The sequence below is a fragment of the Sus scrofa genome, chromosome X, assembly GCF_000003025.6.
Source record: "Sus scrofa isolate TJ Tabasco breed Duroc chromosome X, Sscrofa11.1, whole genome shotgun sequence".
In the NCBI taxonomy this organism is placed as follows: Eukaryota; Metazoa; Chordata; class Mammalia; order Artiodactyla; family Suidae; genus Sus; species Sus scrofa.
The window spans coordinates 54,122,182-54,148,854 of record NC_010461.5 but is presented as its reverse complement, the minus strand read 5'-3'; the positions used below and the strand labels follow the sequence as shown (position 1 = coordinate 54,148,854).

Below are 26,673 nucleotides of genomic sequence, written 5' to 3'. Positions count from 1 at the left end.
GTGTGTGTGTATCATTTCCTTTTTATTTTATTTATTTATTTATTTTATTGTTATTTCCCCCCAACACACTTTTTTCCCCACTGTACAGCATGGGGACCCAGTCACACATACATGTATACATAATTTTTTCTCCCATTGTCGTGTTGCAATGTAAGTATCTAGACATAGTTCTCAGTGCTACTTAGCAGGATCTCATTGTTAAGCCATTCCAAAAGCAATAGTTTGCGTCTATTAACCCCAAGCTCCCAATCTCTCCCACTCCCTCCCCTTGGGCAACCACAAGTCTATTCTCCAAGTCCATGATTTTCTTTTCTGTGGAAAGGTTCATTTGTGCTATATATTAGATATGCAGGTATCAGTGATATCATATGGTATTTGCCTTTCTCTTTCTGACTTACTTCACTTGTATAAGAGTCTCTAGTTCCATCCATGTTGCTGCAAATGGCATTATGTTGTTCTTTTTTATGGCTGAGTAGTATTCCATTGTGTATATATATACACCACATCTTCCTAATCCAATCATCTATCATTGGACATTTGGATTGTTTCCATGTCTTGGCTGTTGTGATTAGAGCTGCAATGAACATGTGGGTACATGTGCCTTTTTTAAGGAAACTTTTGTCTAGATATATGCCCAAGAGTGGGATTGCTGGACCATATGGTGGTTCTATGTATAGATTTCTAAGGTACCTCCATACTGTTCTCCATAGTGGTTGTATCAGCTTACATTCCCACCAACAGTGCAGGAGGGTTCTGTTTTCTCCACAACCCATCCAGCACTTGTTATTTTTGGACTACTTAATGATGGACATTCTGACTGGTGTGAGGTGGTATCTCATGGTAATTTTGATTTTCATTTCTCTAATAATTAGGGATGGTGAGCATTTTTTCATGTGCTTGTTGGCCATCTGTATATCTTCCTAGGAGAAATGTCTATTCAGGTCTTTTGCCCATTTTTCAATTGGGTTGTTATCTTTTTTGCTGTTGAGTTGTATAAGTTGCTTGTATATCCTAGAGATTAAGCCTTTGTCAGTTGCAGCAACATGGATGGAACTAGAGGCTCTCGTCCTGAGTGAAGTAAGTCAGAAAGAGAAAGACAAATACCATATGATATCACTTATATATAGATATCTAATACGCACCACAAATGAACTATTCCACAGAAAAGAAAATCATGGACTTGGAGAATAGATTTGTGGTTGCCCAGCGGAGGTGGGGGGAGATTGGGAGCTTGGGGTTAATAGATGCAAACTATTGCTTTTGGAATGGACTAGCAATGAGATCCTGCTGTGTAGCACTGAGAACTATATAATGTGAGAAAAAATTATGTATACATGTATATGTAACTGGGTCCCCATGCTGTACAGTAGAAAAAAAATGTATTGGGGAAATAATGAAAAAATTTACAAACCCATAACTAACATCATACATAATGATGAAATATTGAATGCTTTCCCTTTAAGATTGAAATAACATGAAAATCCTTGCTTTCATCATTAAAAAAGCATAGTAATGGAATTTCTATCTAGTGGATTTTGGCAAGACAGGGAAATAAAACAAATACAGTTCAAATAGGAGGAAATATAACTTTTTCTATTTGCTTACGATATGATTATCTGCATAGAAATCAAAAAGGGTATTAAAAAATACAGAAATTAGGGAGTTTGTCAGGATTACAGGATACAAGGCCAACATACAAAAATCAATTGTGTTTTGGTAGTTCCCATCATGGCTTAGTGGAAACAAATCTGACTAGCATCTATGAGGATGCAGGTTCGATCCCTGGCCTCACTCAGTGGGCTATGGATCCAGTGTTGCCGTGAGCTGTGGTGTAAGCTGCAGACTTGGCTCAGATCTGGCATTGTTGTGGCTGTGGCATAGGCCAGCAGCTACAGCTCCGATTCAACCCCTAGCCTAGGAATCTCCATATACCGCAGGTGCCACCCTGTAAAGATAAAAAAAAAAAATCAGTTGTATCTTTTATACTAGTACTGAGGCTGTGGAAAATGAAATTAATGTTATACAATACCATTTACAATCTTTCAAAACAACTGAAATGCTTAGGTATATTTCTGATTAAACATTTACAGGATCTATGTGCTGAAAATTATAGAATGCTGATAAAAAAGTCAAAAGATAAACTGAGAGACATACTGTGCTCATGGAGTAGAAAACTCAACATAGTAAAGATTGCCATTTCTTTCCAAATCTGTATATATAAGTTTAAGGCAATTGATATCAAAATCCCAGCAAGATTTTGTAAGTAGAGATAAGATTACACTAATATATGTATATACATATGTATATACACATACATACATATATGTATATATACACAATATAGTAGATTTGAACTAGAAGAACACAATGAACTAGAAGAGCTAACAATTTTGAAAATGAAGAATAAAGAAAGAGATATTGTTAATGTTAATGCTTACTGTATTGCTTCAGTAATCAAAACAGTGTGAGACTGGCAGATGGATAGACACATGGCTCAATGGAAGAGAAGAGAGAGTCCATAAGTAGTCTCACAAAACATTGCCAATTTTTTTTTGGCAAAGGTACAAAAGCATTTCAAGGAATGAAGGATAGGCTTTTCAACAAATGATGTTGGAGCAATTACATATCTATAGGCAACAAAATTGAACACTGACCTAAAACTCACATCTTATACAAAAATTAAAATCATCATATGTATAAATGTAAAACTATAGAACTTTTAGGCGATTACATAGGAGAAAATATTTGGTCCTACAGAAGAGTCTTACTGAGTAGTTTTTAGACATGACACCAAAGACAAAAAACCATTAAAGAAATTAATTAATAAATTGAACTTTATCAAAATAAAAAAATTTTGCTCTGTGGATGACCCTATTAAAAAGATGATGAAACATGATAACAACCTGGAGAAAATATTTGGAAACCATGTATCAGATAAAGGAGTCATAACTAGAATATATTAAGAACCTTCAAAAGTCAACATTAAAAACTCAAACAATTCAATTATAAAATGAGCAAAAGACAAGAAAATGATGTATGTATGACAAATAAACATATGAAAACATATTCTAGATCACTAGCCACCAAGGAAATGCAAACTAAGACCAAAGTGAGATATCAGTGCATACTTATTAAAATAATTAAAATAAAACAGTGAGTAACACCAAATGCTGACCAGGGTACACAGAAATTGGATCTCTTATACACTTCTTGTGGGAACATAAAATGATAAAACAGTTCCTCTGGAAAAGTCTGGCAGTTTCTTAAAAAAAAAATCTATGTACTTATTGTACAATCCACCAGTTATTTACTCTTCTGGGCATTTATCCCAGAGAAAACATGTTCACACAAACCTCTACAGATATGTACATAGTATCTTTGTTTTGTAATAGCCAGAAACTGGAACAACCCAGATGTCCTTCAATGGGTTAAACAAACTGCAGTAATTTATGTTGTATAATACTATTCGGCAGTAAAAAAGAATAAATTAGTGATGCACACAACAACTTGGATGGATCCCAGGGGTATTTTACCTAGTAAAAAGCCTATGTCAAAAGGCTATATACTGTGTAATTCCACTTATATGACATTATCAAAATGACAAAATTATAGAGATGAGAAACAGTGACTGCCAGTCTTTAGGTGATTGTAGAGGCTGATGGTGGTGGGTGTGACTCTAAAAGGGTAACATAAGAGAGATATTTGAGATGATGGAATAGCATCTTGACTGTGTTGGTAGTTACATGAATCTATATGTGATAAAATGGCATATCTACATGTGGTAAAACAGCAAAACACTATTTATACACATTGTACCAATGTTATTTTCATAGTTTAGATATTGTACTGTAGTTATATAAGCTATCCCCTTTGGGGGGCAACTGGGTGAGAGGAGGTATGTACAACCTCTCTGTACTATCTCTGCAAATTCCTGTTACTCTATTTTATTTCAAAGTAGAAATTTAGGACTTCCTTTGTGGCACAGAGGGTTAAGGATCCAACACTGTCACCGCAGCAGCTTGGGTTTCTGCTATGGTGTGGGTTAGATCTCTGGCCTGGGAACTTCCACATGCCATGGGCATAGCCAAAAAACTAGAAAATGTAAACTAACTCAGACTTTTCATATTGATTACATTTGGAGATGATAATATTTTGGCTATATTTTATTTAATAAAGTATTTTATAAAAATTTTTGAAAAATGAAGACCTCATATGGAATGATTTACATTACATACTCTCAAATAGGAGAGTACAAAAAAGTATCTATAATATGCTCCCTTACATAAGAAAGGGATATAAGAAAGTAGAAATAGATCTGCTTATTGTGAAAAAGATTTACAGGACAGGTAAATCAGAACATAGTGAACTGGCTACCTATAGATGTTTGGCAGATAAGGGTTGGTAAGGATGAGAAAATGAAAGTGCTGTAGCAAGGATGAGAGAGGAGCAACTCTTTGAATTTTTTTTTTTGCATGGGTCTGACATAGAATCATAGTAATGTTTCATGTACTCAAAACTAAATAAATACCTAAGTAAAATCAACCTGACTGCTGGAAGAACCCGAAGTGAAATGAAACCAATATCAAATGAACCAAAAATGATATTACAAATGAGGAATATAGCCATATAGAAGAGGATGGGGAGAAAAGAACTAACAAAAGTAATTTTGGAAAACATTATTTCTACTGTATATTTTAAGACTAAAGACAAAGAACTTTATACAAACACTGTATTCTAGTTGATAAATGTATTACTCACAGGGGCATGGGTTAGCAGCTTTGAAATTAATATATTATAGGATTAAGTAGATATATTATGAATAATGAAAATTGGATTTCTTGTTAGTGAAGAGGACATTACAAATAAGCAAAAGAAAAAGGGTAAAATGATCAATGTGGTATTGCATTGGGATGGAAACAGTCAATGTTTTAAAAACTCATATTTTGAAAATATACAGATAGATACAGAAGTAAATATTGATAAATATTTGTGTATCCATAGATACCTAGAAGCAGTGCCACTCCAGTAACAACGAGCATACTTAGTACTCTGACCTTGATTTCTAAATACCATTACCCACTAAAATAACCAGGGCTTCCTGGAGAAATTGCTGATTCCAGGGAAAATACAAGACGAAGCTGGAATATCTTGTGGTGCCAGAGAGTAAGGAAGTGCTAAAAAAATTTACAGGAAAGTGATAAAAGAATATAAGGGCTAACAGGAAATTGATCTCAGTGGTCAAAGTGGGGACATTTGAGCGATAAAATAAATAATGTGAGTATTGAATTGTAACCCATAGAATAAAATAAATATCTATGATTCCATACTGATATAAACAATTAAACACACACACACACACACACACGAGAAGGAACAGCTTTTTCTTACGGTATGATTTAAATTAACATATGTAGAAGAAATGACCAAAATAGAAATAGCTCCAGTAATTTACAGGCAAGAACCATCAATGAATACTAAAGTTAGTAGGTAAAGGTAAAGCTAGAATCATGGTATCTTCCAACTTTCAAAATAGCTCACTCAAGATGTTTATTAATGATAAGGGGAAAAATAATATCTTCAAAGTGGAACTCACCAGTAGTGAGGTATATCAACATTTGTATCACTAGTATAGTGCACTGCGAGGAGTTTAGCATCACTTCTTCCTAAAAATGTTTAACCTAAATATGATCATGAGAAGACAACAGAAAAAACCAAATTGACTGAATCCTGCAAAATAACTGGCAAGTTGTATGTACTTTTGCCATGTAAGGTAACATGTTTACAGGTTTGGGGGATTAGGACATGGACATTTTGAGGGTCATTATTCTGTCCACCACAGTTTACTCTCTGACCCCAAAAGACTTAGGTCCATCCTGCATGCTAAATATATCCATCCTATTTCAAGATTCCCAAAAGTCTCAACTGACTATAGCATCAATTTAAGTCCAAAATCTCATCTAATTATCTTCTGCTCAAAAGTCCCAAATCTCATCATCTAAACACCTAAATTAGGTATGGGTGAGTCTCTTGCTATAATTCATTGTAGGGTAAAATTCCTCACTATCTTACCTGTAAACCTAGAAAAGAAGTAATTTGCTCCCAAAATACATTGGAAAGATAGGTATAGGATAATAATTATAGATCTTCCTCTTCCAAAAAGGAGAAAATAGAAGGGAAAAAAATGAGTCAATCATACCAAGCAATTTTGAAATCCAACTGGGCAAATTCTATTAGGTTTCAGGGCCCAGAATAATCCTCTGTGACTGTGACTCAATCCTTTGGACTTGCAGCTCCACCCTCTGAGTCATCTTTCCTTTTGTTTTTTCTTTTTTTTTTTTTTGGTGAAAAGTAGCATGTATTTGAAGCTGAATAGTTTTATCAGCCTGTTTCCTGCTTGTAGAATTATGGGGGTCTGACAGCCTTCTTTTATTTCATCTTCTCTCTGTCCTTTTTAGGCCAAGCTAGCAGTGTTTATGTAGGTATAACATCCTCAAAATTTTGAGGGTCCCCAAGGTATGTCACCAAGATTCATTCCATTGGGCAAGAAGATCCTCCATAAGTCTTTCCTAAATAATTGCCTCAGCATCCCATCTCTAATTTTGGCTTCTACTGAGATAGCTAGTGGGATCCATGAGTCACATACATAAACTCTTCAAAGAGTCCTCTGTGTAACTGAATACTATGATTTTTTGGATCCTTCTGAGCCACTAACAAAAGGCCATCTAGCCACACCCTTGGCTTTCTCTTCAAAGCATGCCTTCCTGACAGTGAATCTCCTAATTTTAACAATTTTTGCAATCTACATAGGCTGAGAATTTCCTAAATTATATAGTCTTAAAAGTCCTAGTTCCATTTTGTTTAACAGCTCTTTCCTTATTTTATCTCTTTCCTCATACATTTTACTATAATCAGCAAGAAGAAACTAGGCAAAACCTTCAATACTTTGCTTGGAAATCTCAGCTAAGTAACCAAGTTAATTGCTTAACAAGTAGTGCTTCCCATGTAACTGTAACAAAACAATTCACCTAAGCTTTATACCACTATGTAATAAGGATCCCATTTCCTCCAGTTTCTAATGACATGTTCATTACTTCCCTCTGGGCCTTCATCAGAAGTACCTTTAATATCCATATTTCTATCAACAGTCTTTATGATGACTTACGTTCCCTAAGACAGTATACATTTTTTCTACTGTTCTCCATACTTCCTTCTGAGCTCTCACTAGCAGAATCATTAATATGCAGTTTCTACTAACAGTTTGTTCAAAGTAGTCCAGGCTGTTTCTGTTATGATCCTCTAAATTCTCGCAGCATCTGCTCCCGCCCATTGCAAAGCAAATTTTTAGGTTTTGACTTCCATAATTTTAAACTATTTCTTACAGCACACTATATCCAGGCATCAAAATTTATATTCATTTCCTATTATTGTTGTAACAAATTAACACAAACTTTATGACTTAAAACAAAACAAATGCATTATCTTAACAGGTCTGGAGGTAAGAAATATAAAATCTGTTGGCAGTGCTGCCTCTCTTTCCTAGCCCTTTCCAGCTTCTAGAAGCCTCCTTGCAGCCCTTGGTTTGTGGCCCCTTCCTCCATCTTCAAAGCATATAATTTCTCTCTCTCTCTCTCCCCTCCTCTGTCATTCTTACTCTCACTCTTACCCCCACTGTCTCACTCACTTTCCTTTGCCTCTATCAACACATCACCTTTTCTCTCTGAACCTTCTGCCTCCCTCTTATAAAGACCCTTGTTTTTATATTGAGCCTACCCACATAATCCAAGATGATTTTCCTATCTCAAAATCCTTATCTTAATCATATCTGCAAAACCTCTTTTTTTTTTTTTCAAATAAGGTAACATAATAACAGGTTCTGGGGATTAGCACATGGACATCTTTGGTATCATTCTGTCTGCCATACCAGTACTCTTCAGAAGCCTTATACTCATGAAAGACAAAGAAAGACTGAAGAACTATCACAGACTGAAGGAGACTAAGGTGCTATAACAATTTAATGCCATATTCGATCCTGGATTATATCCTAAATCAGTAAAGAAGGAAATTAATGCAAAAACTGAGAAAACTCAAATAAAATCGCGGATTAGTTAATATTATTGTGCTGATGTCAATTTCCTTCTTTTAATAATTCCCCTGTGGTCATATAAGATGTAGCTATTAGGGGAATTTGGAAGATGGTTATAAGAAACTCTTTGTACTATTTTTGTAGTTTTTCCTAAAGTCTAAAATCATCTCAAAATATAAAGTTAAAAAAAATTTATTGATATATACTGATACCATCAGTATTTGGCCTATTTCCTCACATCATCAGTAAAGTTGGATTTCTCAAACATTTTAATGTTATTCAGCTCATAAGTGAATAATTATATTTCATTCTTTTAAAATAGATGTTTTAAATTATGAATGAGATCAGGTATCTTTTCATACATTTATTGGTTGTTTTATTAGTTTTCTAGGGCTACAATAACAAAATGCCATATATTACATAGCTTAAACAACAGAAATCTACTCTATCAGAGTTCTAGAGGCTGGAAATCCAATGTCTAGGTACTATGAGGGCTAATTTCTCCTCAGGGCTTTCTCTTTGGTTGCTTCCTCACTGTGCCCTCTTGTAGACTTTCCCCTGTGTGTGTGTGCCTCTTTGTTCTCTCTTCCTCATGTTACAATGATACCAGTTGTATTGGTCTAGGGCTTCACCTTTATGACCTCATTTAACCTTTATTACTTTTTAAATTCCATATCTCCAAATACAGTCACAGTAAAGGTAAAGTCTTCAAAATATAAATTTTGGGAGGATACATTTTAGTCTTTAACAGCTGTCCATTTCAGTTGAGAGGTGGGGGTGCCACATTGTTTTTATTGGGTTGACATTTGAATATGTGCCTATTCTTCTTGTGTACCCATCTGATCTTAAATCACTGAAAACTCCATTTTAGGATAGTAGTTACCTCTGTGAGAGGAAAGGGAGTACAATTGGTGAGTGTTGTTGATCTTAAAGTGAGTGGTGGTTACACAGGGATTTTTTTTATTATAACATTTTAATCTTTTGATCTATGTAGAATATTTCATAGTAAATAATTTAAAGTGTTTAATGGGAGGTGGAGAAATGAACATCAAGTGGTTTGGTTGTAAAAAGGAAAGAAAATTGGAGGCAATGTGTAGAGAGATATTGACTCAAGAGAGAATATTTTTAAGACTGGGCAACATGTGCATGTTTATAAACCAGAGACTGTTTAGCTGATATGGAGGAAGAAAGAGATTGAAGATCCAAGTGAGAGAGGAAATAATTGATGGGGGGAAGTCCCTGAGGCATTTTGAACAGATGGCTTCTAGATTATTCTATGACCTCTTAGGAAAGGAGAGGAAAACAGGAATAGATGCATATAAATTTTGTAAGCTCTGGGCAAGGGGAGACAGTGTCTGAAAACTGAAGAAGATAATGATTGCTGCATGCTGTTTTCTCAGGTAGAATGTAATTTTACCTTATCTGCTGAGAGTAAAGGAAAATGGGTATAAGGCCGGATGCCTGAGGATAGTTAAAAAAAGGTTTAGAATAGTCTATGAAGGGAATGGAGAAAGAGCAGGCCAAGGACATGTTAAAGTGTTGTTATTAAAGGAAAATGCACAGTGTAAATCTATTATCCCTGGTGGGGCTCCCCCAATCACTGCTCAAAAAACAGTGTATAGAATTGGACTACAACTAGCCTGGTTATATGCTGCTTTCTAGCATTGGTGTTTTTAAGGGAAGTGCAGAAAAGGAACAGGACCAAAAATCCTGAGGGTATTGGTAGTTGTTTATTGTCCACCATTTAGATCAAACTGAGAAGGAGAAGGAAGTAATAGAATTAGTAGATTGAGATAAAGTAAGAGGATACAGGGAATAAAGTTCTCAGTGTTAAAGACCAGGAATAAGTAGAGTGACGACATGTGATTCCTAGAAGGATGGGAAGTCATCAGAGTCAGAAACTAGTATTTCAAATGTCAAAAATGAAACTAATTTCCAGGTGATAACCAGAAAATGTTTATTTACCTACTTGTAAAGCCTTTACTATGCACTAAACACTGAAGCACTTTACACATATTAGGACATTAACACCTACTTTCACATAAGGAAAAATCCAAGGCACAGAGAAGTTGTGACTTTTCCAGTGTCACATAATGAGTAAGTATTGGAGCTTGGATTTGGAACCCGGCAGTTCAGACCTGTACTATACTACCACAAGACCTTTGTTATGTTTATGAAAATGGGTACTTGAGGTAGAGGAAAAAGGTTATTGATGAGAAGGCCAAAGAACTTTGAGGGATGAGTTGCTGAAGGATCATCCACAGACCATAAAGATTTGTTTTAAAGGATATTCTTTTAATCCTAGCATTTGGTGGTCCAAGCATGCATCTTGTATGCTTGACTAAGTAGTTTGGTCTTTATCCTGCAGGCAGTAGGGAAGTCTAGATAGTTCTTGCTTGAGTCATTTGGCATTTTAAATGTTCTAATAAATTTACAAGTGGATACAAGACTGACATTAGCATGTTTATCTCTCATCATTAATCTGAAAAAATGGGGTCTTTTTGTTGTTATTTTATACAATTTTTAGGGGAATTGACAACTTCAACTTTATAAGGAAGTCCATTTTTAATGAATGACCTCAATCCCTAAAACTTCATAAAAGTGTGATTTTGCTGTGATATTGGCCAGGATATCAAATGTGTGTTCTGTTGGGTGATTTGAAGAGTAATCAAAGTGCTAGTTATCTGTTATTCCTATGATCCAATAAGAGGTTTTTTCCTACTAATGAGTGGTCACTTTTTGAGTGAAGTTGTTATACCCTTATAACCTACAAAATGATTGAAATTCTAACCTTTGTATGATATTAGATATATACTCTGATCATGTTTTCCAAACAAAGACATGGTAACCAGGGATCTTTTATGATTTATGAATTTATTCATATTTAATATCTTATGTGGAGATACAAAAAGAGGTCCCAGTTTATTATACGTTTATCAAATTGCCTTTTTTTAAAAAGAGCAAAATGAAATGTGGATGAGATTGTTCCAGAAATTCTGGACCTTATGTAGGTGTAACCTCTTAGGATGGTTGTGGGGCTTAAAAGAGATAATATATATGAGGGTGGATGCTGTTTTACAAATATCAGGGATTATATGTTCCTGCCAAGTTGTTCAGTTAATGGGATGTGATTTTTCAGTTGACATATATTAATTTCAGTAATGTGTTTTTTCCATTTTCACTTGCTCTTTAATAGAAAGGGGCTTAAACACATTGGTTTTAAATTTCTCTGTCATTCCCTTCCTTTAGCCTCTCTTTTAAGAATGTCCACAGTCTGTAAACAAAATTTAAGTGCATCACAAATATTGATACCTGAAGGAATCATCTTCTCTAAATTATTTGATTTCTAAGTTGGTAAGTCGGTAAGTTACAGCACAAGAAGTTCTACCTCTACACTGATCTCTAAACAGTGTCAATCATTCTTAAGTTCTCTTTCTTCCCATCTCACTGAGCAGTATCTATCAGGGTGCCCAAGCACAGAGGCAATTTGGACTGATAGGGGAAGGTTGACTTCTGTTTTTTTCTGAACATTTTGTTTTGGGGGAATTGTGGTGGATTACAGGGTAAAGGAGAGGACAGGTCTGAAGGCAGTTCTTGCAATTTTGTTTTGAGCATAGTGACTTATTTTACTTAAGGGGTCAAAATATGGGATAGATTCAATTTGAATATTCAAACTGTAAAGGGACCTTGAAGACCTTCTTGTGCAAGCTCTTCATTTCACATAAAGGCCCTTTATGCATGCTGCAGTAGTAGTAACAAATTTGCCTTTCTCCAACTCAATTCCCACTCCTACCCTTGGGAATTTTAGTCCATCCCCACCCATCTACTCCCACAGTTCTTCTGAATTAGTTTATAAAAGAACTCAGGTATTAGCCCCAAAGTCTTACCACACATCTCACTTGTGCTTTGAAACTCATTTTCTTAGTTATACAATCTGGTATTGGTCATTTCCATCCTTATTACTGCTGAGATCATTGTATTGGGGTTAGGAACCAGCAGGTTTGCCTCTTAAATTTAGATTTGTATTCAACAAGGACATGGAATCTGGCTATGTGCCCTATGGGACAATATATTTTTATCTCATTCAGTCCTTATTCTAACTCTGTGAATGATGGATATCATTATTTCCATTTGTTGGATTAGGAAACAGGCAGAGAGTGTGGTAAGTGGCAAAGCTGAAACTTAATTCTAGGTACGTTGTGTTAAGGTTGCACCTCAAGGAATGGGGACCTATTTTGTGTGAGATGTTAAAGATAACAGCGAGTTGTGCTTGTCTTTCCACCACTGATGTTATCTTAGCTCTTCTAACCTCACTCGAGCCCCTTTATTCATTTCCAATCTTTCCTTTTCACTGGGGGAAGCTGCTTTTTAATCCTACAGGATCTTGCTTTATTGCCTTAAGTACAGTTTTCTGGATGAATAATTATTTTCAAAATAATTGGAAAATCTATTATCAATATATGTGGAAATGGATTTTATTCCTATTTCTAAAGATGTATGGTTATAAACCATGGTTAAAGGAACTGAGTGGTACAGTCTTTGCTGAAGATGTAGATGGTTGAGGAAGGTTCTTCCTGTAAATTGGCCAGAGAAAGCTGGGCTGTTCTTAATGTGGAGTTTGTGGGAACACAAATGCTGCCTATGTTCCCAAATGGCTAAATGGGATCTTGTCCAGGAAAAACCCAACATTGTAGCAATGTAATAGATTTTAGGAGGCAAACAAGAGTCCCTTTTAAGGAAAAACTCAGTTTTATGTATTTTTCAGACACAGTTTTGCCACCCAGGGGAAACAGAACATTTCAGTCCTGGTCTCTTCCTCCTGTTTCTGTAAATTTTAGTCTGCCACCAGAGGGCAGCAAAGGAATACATGAATGTTCCTCTCTGCCCCTGTTTTCTGGAATGAGTAGTAGGTAGGTAGATATTTTAAAATATAAATGAATATAAATATATATTTATACTTTAAAGATTTATATTTTATATATTTTAAACATATCTCTATTATTTCTCGACATACATCCCCCCCCACACAATCCAATTAAGTCAGGTTTTTACTTCAAAGCCTTTAATTTCTGAAATGATAGATTTAAGGTAAAAGTTATTAAAAATAGCATTTTATTAGCCTGTACATGTGAGGACACTTTCACATTATAATGTTATCTGGGGACTTGGCAAACATTTTCAAATGAATCTTCAGAAAAAAAAATCTTTAAGTAGTGAATATTGAGAGCAAAGTGTAACCTGAAGATAAAATATCTTTAAGCAAAGAATTATTAGATTGAGAAATTTCATATATGTTCATTAGTCATGGTATATCTTTGAAAACATAGCTTTAAGTTTTCAATTACATCTAAATCAAGAAGATCTTCACACATTTCCCAAAAGCTTAGTTCCCTCAGCTTTGAAGTGAGGTCAGGACCTGTTTGAAGTGAATAAGTATGTCCAATCCTGATGAGATAGTGTGACAAGTATACTATATAGCTGTGAGCTGGGGTTTATCTCTCAGAGAGCTGAAACATTACCCATGAGTCACCCTTTAGATTCTTGTCACCGTAAGAATTATCTCAAGATTTAGCAAAAGGTGGGGAATACTTTCTCCCTCCCTTTTCCTCTCTCCAGTTGGCACTGAAATAATAATTAATAGTATAAACAATAGTTTGTATTTATCTAGAACTTACTATGTGCCATGAACTCTGGTACCCTACTGACATTCAACATCTCATTGAATCCTTACAACTTTTATGAGCTATTTCCTCATTTAACTTACAGGTAACTGAGGCCTAGAAGGATTAAATTTATTGTACATATGAAAGTCAAATATGGATTTTTGATATATTTTTTGGAGGCTTCTGATTTGCTTGTCACGTGTGTGTGTGTGAGAGAGAGAGAGAGAGAGAAATGAGGGAATTAATATAGAATTGTAGATTTTTGAGAATTTAAAAAGATCTCTGAGTTCATATGGCCCATTCCCTTCAATGGCCAGTGATTTTCTTATATCATATACTTTTGCTTTTGCCATTCTGAGCCTTAGGTTTGAACATCAGAGTCTAGATAATACAGTAAGACTGAGGCCACTGTTCTGGACAGTTAGATAGGTGTCCTTTGGCAGCTAAACTTAAAGCAGACTGAGGTTCCTTAGTCTGATGATACTGCCTATAGGAATTTTGGAAACCAGGAATCATAACGTTTGGGTGAACTCTTTCTTTTGCTCTGATTTTTAGGACTGTCGTTGAGTCACTGCTACTTTTTCAGACTAAGACTTCTTAAAATAATCCTGAAAATGCCCAGGCCACTTCTATAGATTTTTCCAAATATCTCTGAAAGTGAGGATATTATAAAAAGAATGGAAAAATAGTTTTGGAAGCAGATGACTCTGAGGTTGAATCCCAGCTCCATTCTGTGCTAGCTGGATGGCTTAAGTCAGGCTACCTCCCTGAGTCTTGTTTCTTTCATTTTAAAAATGGGGACTAGTAAACTCACTCAGTTGTTGGGAGGATTCAGTAAAATAAGTGTATCAAGTATTTTTGTACTTAGTATTGCCCACCAAGTTCTAATACCTGCCCATGCCCTCCCTGTACTACCACCTCTTTACTTTATTGACAGATTATTTTAGTAATGACATTCTTTCATAATCCCTGGTATATATTAAGTCTTTGTAACCAAAGGGGAATTTCTTAGAAGTCCTTAGATAATTTTTAGTTCAGGTTGCTAAACAATGCAGGAACTCTTCCCTTCTCCAACCTAAAATATCCTAAATAGTTCTAAAAGGAAAACTCCACTTGAAATCTGCCATTCTATTCTTAGTAGAAAATAGATAAATCCATGACAACTGGATAGAATTCTCCTTGCCAGGATCTGACTTCATTGTTTCTCTACCTCAGCATTCTCTTCCCAAGGCAACTGGCCAGAGGAATGGACTGACAGGCAGAGCATGGATTATAGACCATAATCAGTGCAAGTATAAAAGAGTTTCATATAAGAGGTCCTGTATTTTAAGAGGATAGGGTGCCATATTGGGATTAGAATTCTTCAGTTCTAATCTAAATTCTACTACCTACTAGCTTTGGAGCCTTTGGCAAACCACTTCCTCTTTTTGATCATCAGTTTTCCTATAAGTATAACGTATGGGTAGGACTAGGTATGGTTGCAGTGTATCATGTAGAAGGACCTGAAAGCCTCTGTGTTGCAGAGACCAAAGACAAGCCTGGTGACAGCCCTCTTTAAAAAAAAAATTTGCTCTTGATAACAATAGACATTACATTTTCAATGTTCTATGCATACTTGAAAACTTGATGACACATTTGATGTTTAAAGTAGTCTCTGCCAAATGCTAAGAGCTCATTATTTTTGACCCCATCACCACCTCTATTTTTAATGAAGTTCAGAGTGCAATTTTTGCTAATATAACCAGACCCCAGAAAGCACAGCACAGCCTCGGCCAGAGCATAAATGGAGACTCAGTGGAAAGCTGAGATTCATCAGGGCCAAGTTTTATATCTTTGATTTATAGAAAGGCAAGATGCTTTTTGTACAATCTGATATTTGCAGCCCTGAAGCAGCATCTGGGGAGAATCTGGATAGTTGCTCAGTTTGGCCAAAATTTCCAAAAGTTTGGGTGAGTGTGGATCTCATGACTTTTGGCAATTGAAAAATGACTGTCTTATGTTAAATTTCTTCTCTCTTTCACGCCTAAAGACATAACAGAGAAGAAACCAGAAGGAGTTAATATGTGATCAAACCCTGGCAAGCATTTTCTGAATCCCCCTTCTTAGAAAAGGTGCTACCTCTCCTGTCTGTGCCTCAAAGCTTAGCAAATGTTAAATTATTATCCAACTTTAGACCTTAATAGCCTTCAGAAGAAGGATTTCTAGGAGTTAGACTGATGGCCACCTCAGGCGATAGTCAAGGCCCGTCCAAGTGAAATATTATTCCTTAGCTATTGAGTTCTCTTAGACCAGGCCTTTAGAATTCAACTCAGCTAACACCAACTCAGAGCCAGCCAAGTGCCCAGAAAGCAAATATCACTCGTTTGCTCCCAGACTACTCTGGCTACCTTCTGGGATTTTTCCTGAAGTCGCTATCAAAGACCACGAAATTCGAGGTGTTCTTAACCAATCTACATAAAGCCAAATCAGTCTGCCCTCTTTCTGGAGTTTTAGAAAGTGGGAAAATAAGTTTTGCTTGATACTGTTTCCACCCAAAGAATTATTTTTCTTAACTAAAAGTGTTTCCTTCTATGTACATACCTTGAAGTGAGACAAATATGAATTCTTATCATAGTCCTGCCAGTTATGCCTTCTCCTGACACTGCTGTAATTTCCCATTTACAATGATTGCATGAGATACAGAAGAGCTAGTTTTGTATCCTGTGCCACCTGGTATTTAGCTTCATCTAGCTTTCATCTAATTAACTTTTATCCATCTGTAAGAAAGCCTCACACATTATGACTTGCCCATTCCTCTAAGATTTGTTTCTTCTGTGTTCAGAGGGTATATTGTTATTCCTTTCTCAGAACATGCTTTTAATGGATACTCAAGAAATATTACTCAATAGGGAATTGGGTAAAACAGTTTCTTTTCTTGGACCTCTCTTAACTCCCTTTTCCTTTCTAAAAGGCCCCCCTCATTAAAATCAGGCTGTCAAAGTTAAGTTTAATGAAAACATAGATTTTCTCCCCAGGTTTTCCTTCTCAAGCCACTAGTTATATTTGTAGTTTGTTGTCTTCTTTTCAAATGTTATTTTGATAATATTAATATTAAATTCAAATTTGAGTATATATTCAAAGTAATTTCCTAAATGCTAAATTTTATCACATACCAGGCAAAATTTCTAGACACTGGGGCATACACTTTTAAACAAAAACAGAGACCTTTATTTCATGGATCTAATATTTTATTTTGGAGAGATAGATGGTAAACAATTCAATACAAATTTTGCCAGGTGGTGATAAGTGCTCTGAATAAAAAACAAAACAAAGTAAGGGATAGTTATCTTATAGAAGGTAGTATTAATATGATACTTAGGCAGAGAACTGAATAAACTAGGTGTATAAGCCATGGTGGATATCTTGGGGGAAAGCAGATCCAAGAATAGTGAACATTGAATGCAAAGGCCATGAGGCAGAAGTGTGCTGGACATGTTGAATAGCTAAGAGGCCAGAGTGGCTAGAGTTGAATGAGCAAGGATGATCATTTACTCCATTTCTTGTCCCAAAGAGAATACTAGTAACACATACTCCATTTATTTTCCCAAAGGGAATAATAATAACACATAGGTTAAAGCTTATCTTTTAAAAAGAGATCTGATGTGAGGCCTTTGGAGGGCCCACAGGACAGAGAAGGAGGTAAGTAGATCCTTCCTACCACAGTAATTGCCAATATTTCCACATTAAATCTTGGCTCCAAGATTTACATCTGTAGGCCAGCTTTGGAGAAAATGTCGCAATCCATGTTGACTGTAGGGTCATCCAGGCCATGCTTTAATTTTAGAAAGGACGCACAACAAGAAGGGTCCTCTCTGTTTTTCTAGACTTTTCTCATTTAGAGATACTGTGGTTTTAAGCCTACTATCTTCTCTGAGCACTGCCTATGAGCATATTAACAAAACTGGTCTCAAAAGACTCCCAGCAAATGTCTCAGTCTACCTCAAGGAGACAGAGCCTGTAAACAGCACCTTGTCCCAGTGGATTTGGCAGCTCTCATTACAAACCCTAGAAGTTAGTGAGCCTATATCCACCTTGGGGTAACCCCTTGAAGAAGATCAGGCTGTAAGGAAGGAGTTTTGTCAATGAGAAGCAAATAATTTGTATAACTAGAGGAGAGAAATAAAATTATTTCATCTGGCAGAGACCTTGAAAAGCCATCAAGTCCACAACTTCTGATTTGCATAGCACATAACCACTCTACCCCTTATTGCTCTAAAATCAACCTTCTTCTGTCCCCCAATCTTCCACCCTCCCTCCAGCTCCTCCAAGAAAATGAGAATTTAAGCGCTTTTTAGGGCTGCAATAGTTACCATTTGTAGAGTGCTTAATATGTTCCAGACCAAGCTCTTTACATATATTTTTTCATTCAATCATCACAATGCTATGAGGCAGATGGTATTATTATCATTATTTTGCAACTGAAGTCTGCAAAATACAAACTGAGCCTCACATTTGAGGTTCATATAGTTTAAGTAACTTGTATGAGGTTGCATAGCTTATAAGTGGCAAAACCTCTACACAGCTGATTCTGCCTCAAAGCTACCTCTTTAATCTCTTTGTCATACACTATTTCCCCAATTCCAGTTTAGAAGAAATAAGTGAGAAAAGGCTCTATTACTTAATAAGCCTTGAGGGGCCTAGAAGCCATGGTCCATCCATTCATTCTAAAATCTATCATTGAGCTGCTTCCTTTTACTTGGTGTTCTACTAGAGCCCTAGCATATACAGGTGAATGAGACAAAAATCTCTGCTGTCAGGAAGCTTGTGATACTGGCAGGAAATTTGGAGCAAGTAATATTTAGGACACATCATTGTAACTACTGTGATGAAGATGTACATCAGATGCTATGGACAAAAATGGAAGTGGAACATATCTCTGTCTTGGGGGCTAGCTAAGGCTTTATAAGTCCCAAAAGTTAAAGGCGAATGGATTAATTAAGGTACAGGCTAAATTCCTATAGCAAAGAGGACAGCAAATATAGTGGCTTAAATAAGAGAGAAATTCATTTTGCTTTCATGTAAAAATCCAGAGATTAAATACTCCAAAATTGGTGGAGTAGCTCTGTCATCCTCATGACTTGGCCTTAATGTCTGGGTCCTACATATATGTTCCATTGGTCTTCATCAAAGACAAGGGATAAGGAGACAGAATGGAATCAAGACAATTTCTTTATAAAAACGTGATCCAGAAGTTTGTATACATCACTTCCACTTGTAGTCTATTGTTTAAAACTTAAGTCTTACTTAGCTACAAGGTAAACTAGGAAACTTAGGCATGGGCACTCAGGAAAAACTCAGTGACTTCTATTAGTAAGAGGAAGAAGGTGAATGGATACCTAGTATAAGATGAATGTAGGAATAGTGGAAGATGAGACTGGAGATTGTAGGTAATGGCCAGATTATAGAGCACCTTGTGTATTAACTACAGAGTTTGTACTTTGTCTCAAAGATAGTAAGGAGTCACTAAATCGTTATAAGCAGAGGAGTAAAACAATTATATTTTGAATTTAGAAAGGTCACTTTATCCATACTTTGGTAGACAGACTGAAGGAAGGAGTGACAGAAGGCATGGAGAGCAGATAGGAGACCACTATAGTAATACTAGAGAGACATAATGGGACTCTGAACTTATGTGTTGGCAGTGAGCAGAGAGGATAGATTAGAATGATATTAAAGAAGTATAATCAGTGGAACGTGGTCATTAAGTGGATATGGGATGTTAGAGTGAAGGAGGATATTAGGATAATAATGGCTTTATTTCCGGCTTGGACATTAGCATTATTTTAAAAAATAAACAAGAAAATAATTAAATATGTTTAATTTTAGAAATGTTGAGGTTGAGATAATTTTGAGATACCCAAATGATAGTATTGAGTACACAATTACATATACTGGTATAAAAATCATTAGAGAAAATGGATAGTGTAAGCCATGAGAGTGGATGAAATTGTTGAGAGAGGGAATGAGTCTAAATTAGTGAGATTATTAGAGGACTGAGAATACAATCCTGGAGAAGATCAACATTTGGAAAGAGACTAGGTAGTTTTCAGAAAGGTAGGAATATAGTCATTTGGAAAGGTAAGGGGTAAGGCATTTTTAGATCAGAAATGTCAACTTGTGTCAAGTGTTGGAGAAAAGTCAAAATAAGGATTGAAGAGTGCCCATAGGATTAGCAAGTAGGAGGTGAGTGGTGATCATTATGAAAATCAATCTTGTTCAGTGGGTCAGGGATCCAGTGTTGCTGTGGCAATGGTGTAGGCCAGCAGCTGTATATCTGATTCAACTCCTAGCCTAAGAACTTCCATATGCCATGGGTGCAGCCCTAAAAAGCAAAAAAAAAATTATTATAAGTGGAAATTTATTTTTCAATCAAAAGGCAGAGTGGCTGAATGGATTAAATATAAAACACTATAACACGCTGCCTAAAAGAAACTCGCTTCCAATTTAGGAACACACATACGCTCAAAGTGTAGTGTTGGAAAAAGTTATTTCATGCAAATGGAAACCAAATGAGAGCAGAGATAGCTATACTTACATCAGACAAAGTAAACTTTAAAGGAAAAACTAACAAGAGACAAAGAAGGTCATTATTTATGAAGTAGTCTATCCATCAAGTGGATATAAAATTATACAGATATGTGCACCCAAATGTTGGGGCACCTAAATGTATTAAGCAAATACTAACAGTTCTGAAGGGAGAAATAAACAACAATAAAATAATTATTGGGAACTTTAATATCCCACTTTCAATAATGCATAGATCATTCAGATAGGACATCAATTAAAGAAACATTGAACTTGACTTATACCTTAAACCAAATTAACCTAAAAGACGTATATAGAACATTTCACCCAACAACAACAAAATAAACATTCTTTTCAATCACGTTCACATAGAGCTTTCTCTAGGATAGATAATAAGTTAGGTCACAAAACAAGCCTTAGCAATTATAAGAAGATTGAAACCATATCAAGTATTTTTCTGACCACAGTAGTATGAAACTAGAAATCAGTAACAAGAAGAAAGTTGGAAATTTTACAAATATGTAGTAATCACACTTCTGAACAATCAGTAGGTGAAGCAAGAAACTAAAAGGTAAATCAGAAATATCTTGAAATAATGACAATAGAAAAACAGCCAATCAAAACTTAATGGGGTGCAGAAAAGGCAGTTCTAAGAGAGGAATTAAGACAAAAGAAAGATTGCCAACAACCTAACTTAATACCACAAGAAACTGGAAAAAAATCAGCCCAGAGTTTGCAGAAGGAAGAAAATAACAGTGATCAGAGCATAAATAAATGAAATGGAGTTCAGAAAACAGTAGAAAAGATAAATGAAAACAAGTTTCATTGTTTGAAAAGATGAATAAAACTGAAAACCTTTAGCTAGACTAAGAAATAGAGAAGAAAGATATATAAAATCAGAAATGAAAATGGATACACCACAGAAATAAAAGATAGTAAAAGACTATCATGAATATGCCAACAAATTGGATAACTATAAAAATGGATAAATTCCTAGATATATGCAACCTACCAAGACTGAATCATGTAGAAATATAAAATCTAAATAGACTAATAGCAAGTGAGGAAATTAAATTAGTAATCAGAAGTGTTCCAAAAAAAGAAAAGTTCATGTCCAGATTGTTTTATTGGTGACTTCTACCAAGCATTATAGGAAGATTTAATGCCAATTATTAACGGTTCAGAAAAAGTTGAAAAGGAAGGAGCATTCCCAAACCCATTGTATGAGGCCAACATTATCCTGACACCAAAGCTAGATAAGGACTCTATGAAAGGAGGAGGAGGAAAAGAAGAAGAAGAAAAAGGAGGATGAGGAGGAAAGAAAAAGAAAATACAAACCACAGACCAATATACCTAGTGAATACAGATGCAGAAATTTTCTATAACATACTAGCATAATTAATTGAATAACATTTGAAAGAATCAAAGACCATGAACAAATGAGATTTACCCCTGTGATGCAAGAATGGTTTGACATATGTAAATCAATAAATGTGATTCACTGCATTAATAGAATGGAAAACAAAAATCTCAATAGATGCAAGAAATGCATATGCCAACATTCAGTGTCCTTTCATGATAAACATTCTCAACAAATTGGGTATGGAAAGAATATACTGCAACACTACTAAGATGGTATAGAAAAAGCCCATGGTGAGTATATTCAATGGCCAGAGGTGGACAGCTTTCTTGCTAAGATCAGGAATAAGATAAGGATACTCATTGTAACCACTTATATTCAACATAGTCCTGGAATCCTAGCCAGAGCAATTGGGCAAGACAAAGAAATAACATACTGCAAAATCAGAAAGAGCTACCTTATAACTTATTTATGGTAATTTTTTATCAGATGAAAGACATTCTTCATTTTACTTTCATGGATGTTGGCCCCCTTTTATTCCTATAAATAACATTGTTGAGCTTTTTTTCTGGGATGCAGTTAGGTTAACTTGAAAGCAGCTTGATTGTTTCAAGTCTTTCCTTTAGGCTTTCTTAGAAAAATAATAGTATCTAGTCACATGTTAATTTTTCATCACTAATGTGACAAAACTTGTCTGTGTGCTATACTCATTGCCCTGTGAATTATTATTTTTTATTTTATTTTCTAAATTTTTATTTCTTTATATATATATTTTTTTCTACAGCACAGCATGGTGACCCAGTTACACATACATGTATACATTCTTTTTTCTCACATTACGTGTTCCATCATAGTTGACTAGACAGAATACCCAGTGCTACACAGCAGGATCTCATTGCTAATCCATCCCAAAGGCAACATTCTGCATTTATTTACTCCAAGATCCCAGGCCCTCCCACTCCCTCTCCTTCCTTCTTGGCAAACACAAGTCTGTTCTCCAAGTCCATGATTTTCTTTTCTGTGGAAAGGTTCATTTGTGCCATATATTACATACCAGATATGAGTGATATCATATGGTATTTGTCTTTCTCTTTCTGACTTACTTCACTCAGGATAAGAGTCTCTAGTTCCATTCATGTTGCTGCAAATGGCATTGTTTCGTTCCTTTTTATGGCTGAGTAGTATTCCACTGTGTATATATACCACATCTTCTTGATCCAATCATCTATCAGTGGACATTTGGGTTGATTCCATGTCTTGGCTATTGTGAATATTACTGCAATGAACATGTGGGTGCATGTGTCTTTTTTTAAGGAAAGTTTTGTCCAGATATATACCCAAGAGTGGAATTGCTGGGTCATATGGTAGTCCTATGTATACTTTTCTACAGTACCTCCATACTGTTCTCCATAGTGGTTGTACCAGCTTACATTCCCACCAACAGTGCAGGAGGGTTCCCTTTTCTCCACAACCCCTCCACCGTTTGTTATTTGTGGACTTATTCATGGTGGCCATTCTGACTGGTGTGAGGTGGTATCTCATGGGAGTTTTGATTTGCATTTCTCCAATAAGCAGAGATGTTGAGAATTTTTTCATATGCTTGTTGGCCATCTGTATATCTTCCTTGGAGAGTTGTCTATTCAGGTTCTTTCCCCATCTTTCAATTGGGTTGTTGGCTTTTTTGATGTTGAGCTGTATAAGTTTGTGTATTTTAGAGATTAGGCCCTTGTCAGTTGCATCACTTTAAACTATTTTCTTTCATTCTGTTGTCTTTTTGTTTTCTTTTTGGTTTCCTTATCTGTGCAAAAGTTTGTCAGTTTGATTAGGTCCCATTCATTTATTTATGCTCTTATTTCTGTTGCTTTGGGAGACTAACCTGAGAAAATATTCATGTTGTTGATGTCAGAGAGTGTTTTTCCTATGTTCTCTTCCAGGAGTTTGATGGTATCTTGTCTTATATTTAAGTCTTTCAGCCATTTTGAGTTTATTTTTGTGCATGGTGTGAGGGTGTGTTCTAGTTTTGTTGATTTGCATGCAATTGTACAGGTTTCCCAGCAATACTTGCTGAGAAAACTGTCTTTTTCCCATTTTATGTTCTTGCCTCCTTTGTCAAAGATTAAATGACCATAGGTGTCAGGGTTTATTTCTGGGTTCTCTCTTCTGTTCCACTGGTCTGTCTGTCTGTTTTGGTACCAGTACCACACTGTCTTGACTGTGGCTTTGTAAAAGTGCCTGAAGTCTGGGAGAGTTATGCCTCCTACTTGGTTTTTGTTCCTCAGAATTGCTTTGGCAATTCTGGGTCTTTTGTGGTTCCATATGAATTTTTGGATTGTTTGTTCTAGTTCTGTGGAAAATGTCCTGGGTAATTTGATAGGGATTTCATTGAATCTGTATATTGCTTTGGGTAGTCTGGCCATTTTTACAATATTAAATTTTGCAACCCAGGAGCATGGAATATCTTTCCATTTTGTTACATCCTGTTTAATTTCTAATGTTTTATACTTCTCGGCATATAAGTCCTTTACCTCCTTGGTCAGGTGTATTCAATAATACACTGTAGCTGGTGAGAATAGGACCTCTTCTACCCACTGTGTGATCTTAAGTAATTGTTTCCTCTTTATCATGTTGCTCTTGCCTCACACGTATGTATTCATTGTGTGTTAGTTTGATGACTCAGCGAAATTCTTTTTTTAAAATATATAATGATTTTTATTTTTTTTCATTTTAGCTGGTTTACAGTGTTCTATCAATTTTCTACTGTACAGCATGGTGACCCAGTTACACATACATTTGTACATTCTTTTTTCTTACATTATCGTGCTCCATCATAAGTGACTAGACATAGTAGCCATTGCCTTTGGAATGGATCAGCTCAATTCTTAAAGAGGACCCCTGCAGATCTCCAGAGCTCTCTGTGAAACTGTCTTCTCTCTGCTACTCTGCCCTGAAAACTCTCACTTCCTTGCCCTCATCATACTTGCAACTGAATGCCTTCAACTTAAGCAGACTCCCTTTGGTTCCTCTTCCTGCATTATGACCCGAAGAATCTCCTCAGGCTGCAAACTGGGATAATCATGGAACTCACCTCATTTATTTTTCCCATCTCTCATGGGTCACTTTCCTTCATTGCCACATTTCAAATTCATTCACAACTATTGTTATATTTTTTTCCCTAGCTTTAAAAATATTTCATTGTTGGACATGTAAATCTAATCCCTTTTCCACTATTTTTGCTGTAAGAGGAAAAGGCTATTATCTTTTTCAGAGGACAATTTGTTCTTTTATATCACAGTTTTTAAAATTTTCATTCATTAGTGGGAGGGAATGGGATGGATTTGGAGCTTGGGGTTATCAGCAATGAGATCCTGCTGTGTAGCACTGGGAACTATGTCTAGTCACTTATGATGGAGCATGATAATGTGGAAAAAGAGAATGTATACATGTATGCATATCACAATTTTAAGTGTGATTTTTTTTTTTTTTTTTTGCCCAGAAATTCTGGTTGCTGGAGATATAGCAGTGAAAATGATAATATTCTTCAGTATAGCATATAACCAAATGGGAAAACAGACAACAACAAAAAAGACTAAATAATTACATTATACTATGTTAGAAAGTGATAAAAATTCTAATGAGAAGAAAGTTAAATAAAGGTGATAGGAAACACTGGGTAGAGGGAAGCAAGTCAAAGTTTTAGATATATTCACCTGGACGGACTCTCTGAGAGGAGTATATTTGATCATGAATCCTCCTGGAATTGAGACTATGAGCTATATGAATATGTAGAGGAAAAGTACTTTGGGTAGAAGAAACACTCAGTGCAAAGGCCCCAGTGTGTTTGATAAATAGCAAGAAATATTTGTAACAACTACTACAGTTACCTAAGGAAGTGCTCACAAATGGTAGTTATTTAGAATATTATTACTAAGGGTGGTGGAAGCAGAAATATGATCTGAGAGTATATGGCCTCAAAGCTTGATACTCTGTCACTTTCTCTTTTCCTTTTTGAGACACATACTGCCTTATGATTGTTCTTACATTGTTATCTATCATTGTGCAGCATTTACATAGGCTTGCCTTGTGTTCCCAATCATGTAAGTTCTGTGACTATGTGACCTGTGTTGAATCTTGCCTGATAGAATGTTGGGCTTTGACATTTCTTTTTGTACTAGTCATTGGGGTTGATTTCATTATTGCAGTGACCATTGGTCCCCTCCCTCCCAGGGTTCACTTTTGCCAAAAGGTCATTCTCCCCAGGGATAGGAAGATCCTTAAGTACATATGAGACACTATACACAAATTCTAATCACAACTCCTCCCTCACTTATCCAGCACTTTTTTTATCTTCTAAGGCACCTTGTTTTTGCCCTTTATTTTGTGAATAACTAATGTATATATGGTATGAAATTTTTAAAGATAAAAATGGTATAGGAGTTAAAAAACAAGTTTCCTCCATCCTTTCTTTAGCCATTCATTATTCCTGTCTTGAGGGAAACAATATAACCAGCTTTATAGGTATCTTTTCATAAATATTGAATGTATGTAGGTGTTTTTAGTCATTCATCACACCTCCCACTACCCATATAATGTACTTTGACTACCCTTTTCACTTGATTCTCACCACACCCTTTGATAAGTGATGCTCTCCCCAATTTTCAGATAAGGAAGCTAAATCTTAGAGATGGGAGGTAACTTTTTATGGTATTTGAGGTGGGGGGTGTGACTTTCTTACAGTTTTCTGGGAAGTAAGTGGAAAATCCAGAATTGCTGTTGCAGTTTATTTTTAAATAATGATCTATGAGATCACTAATATGTGGACTCTAATAGAAATAATACAATACAACTTATAAAACAGAAACATACTCATAGGTTTCACAACCAAACTTATATTAACCCAAGAGAAAATGTGGAGAGGAGGGATAAATTAGGAGGTTTGAGTTGATATATACACAATACTATATAAAATAGATGAGTAACAATTACCTACTGTATAGCACAGGGAA

At 35.7% G+C, this 26,673-nt stretch overlaps 1 protein-coding gene across 7 annotated transcripts in view; it reads left to right on the top strand.

Annotated features, from left to right (window-relative positions):
* The window catches only part of OPHN1 (oligophrenin 1), a 560,542-nt gene that overhangs the window by 468,191 nt on the left and 65,678 nt on the right, over positions 1–26,673 (top strand). The window lies entirely within an intron of this gene.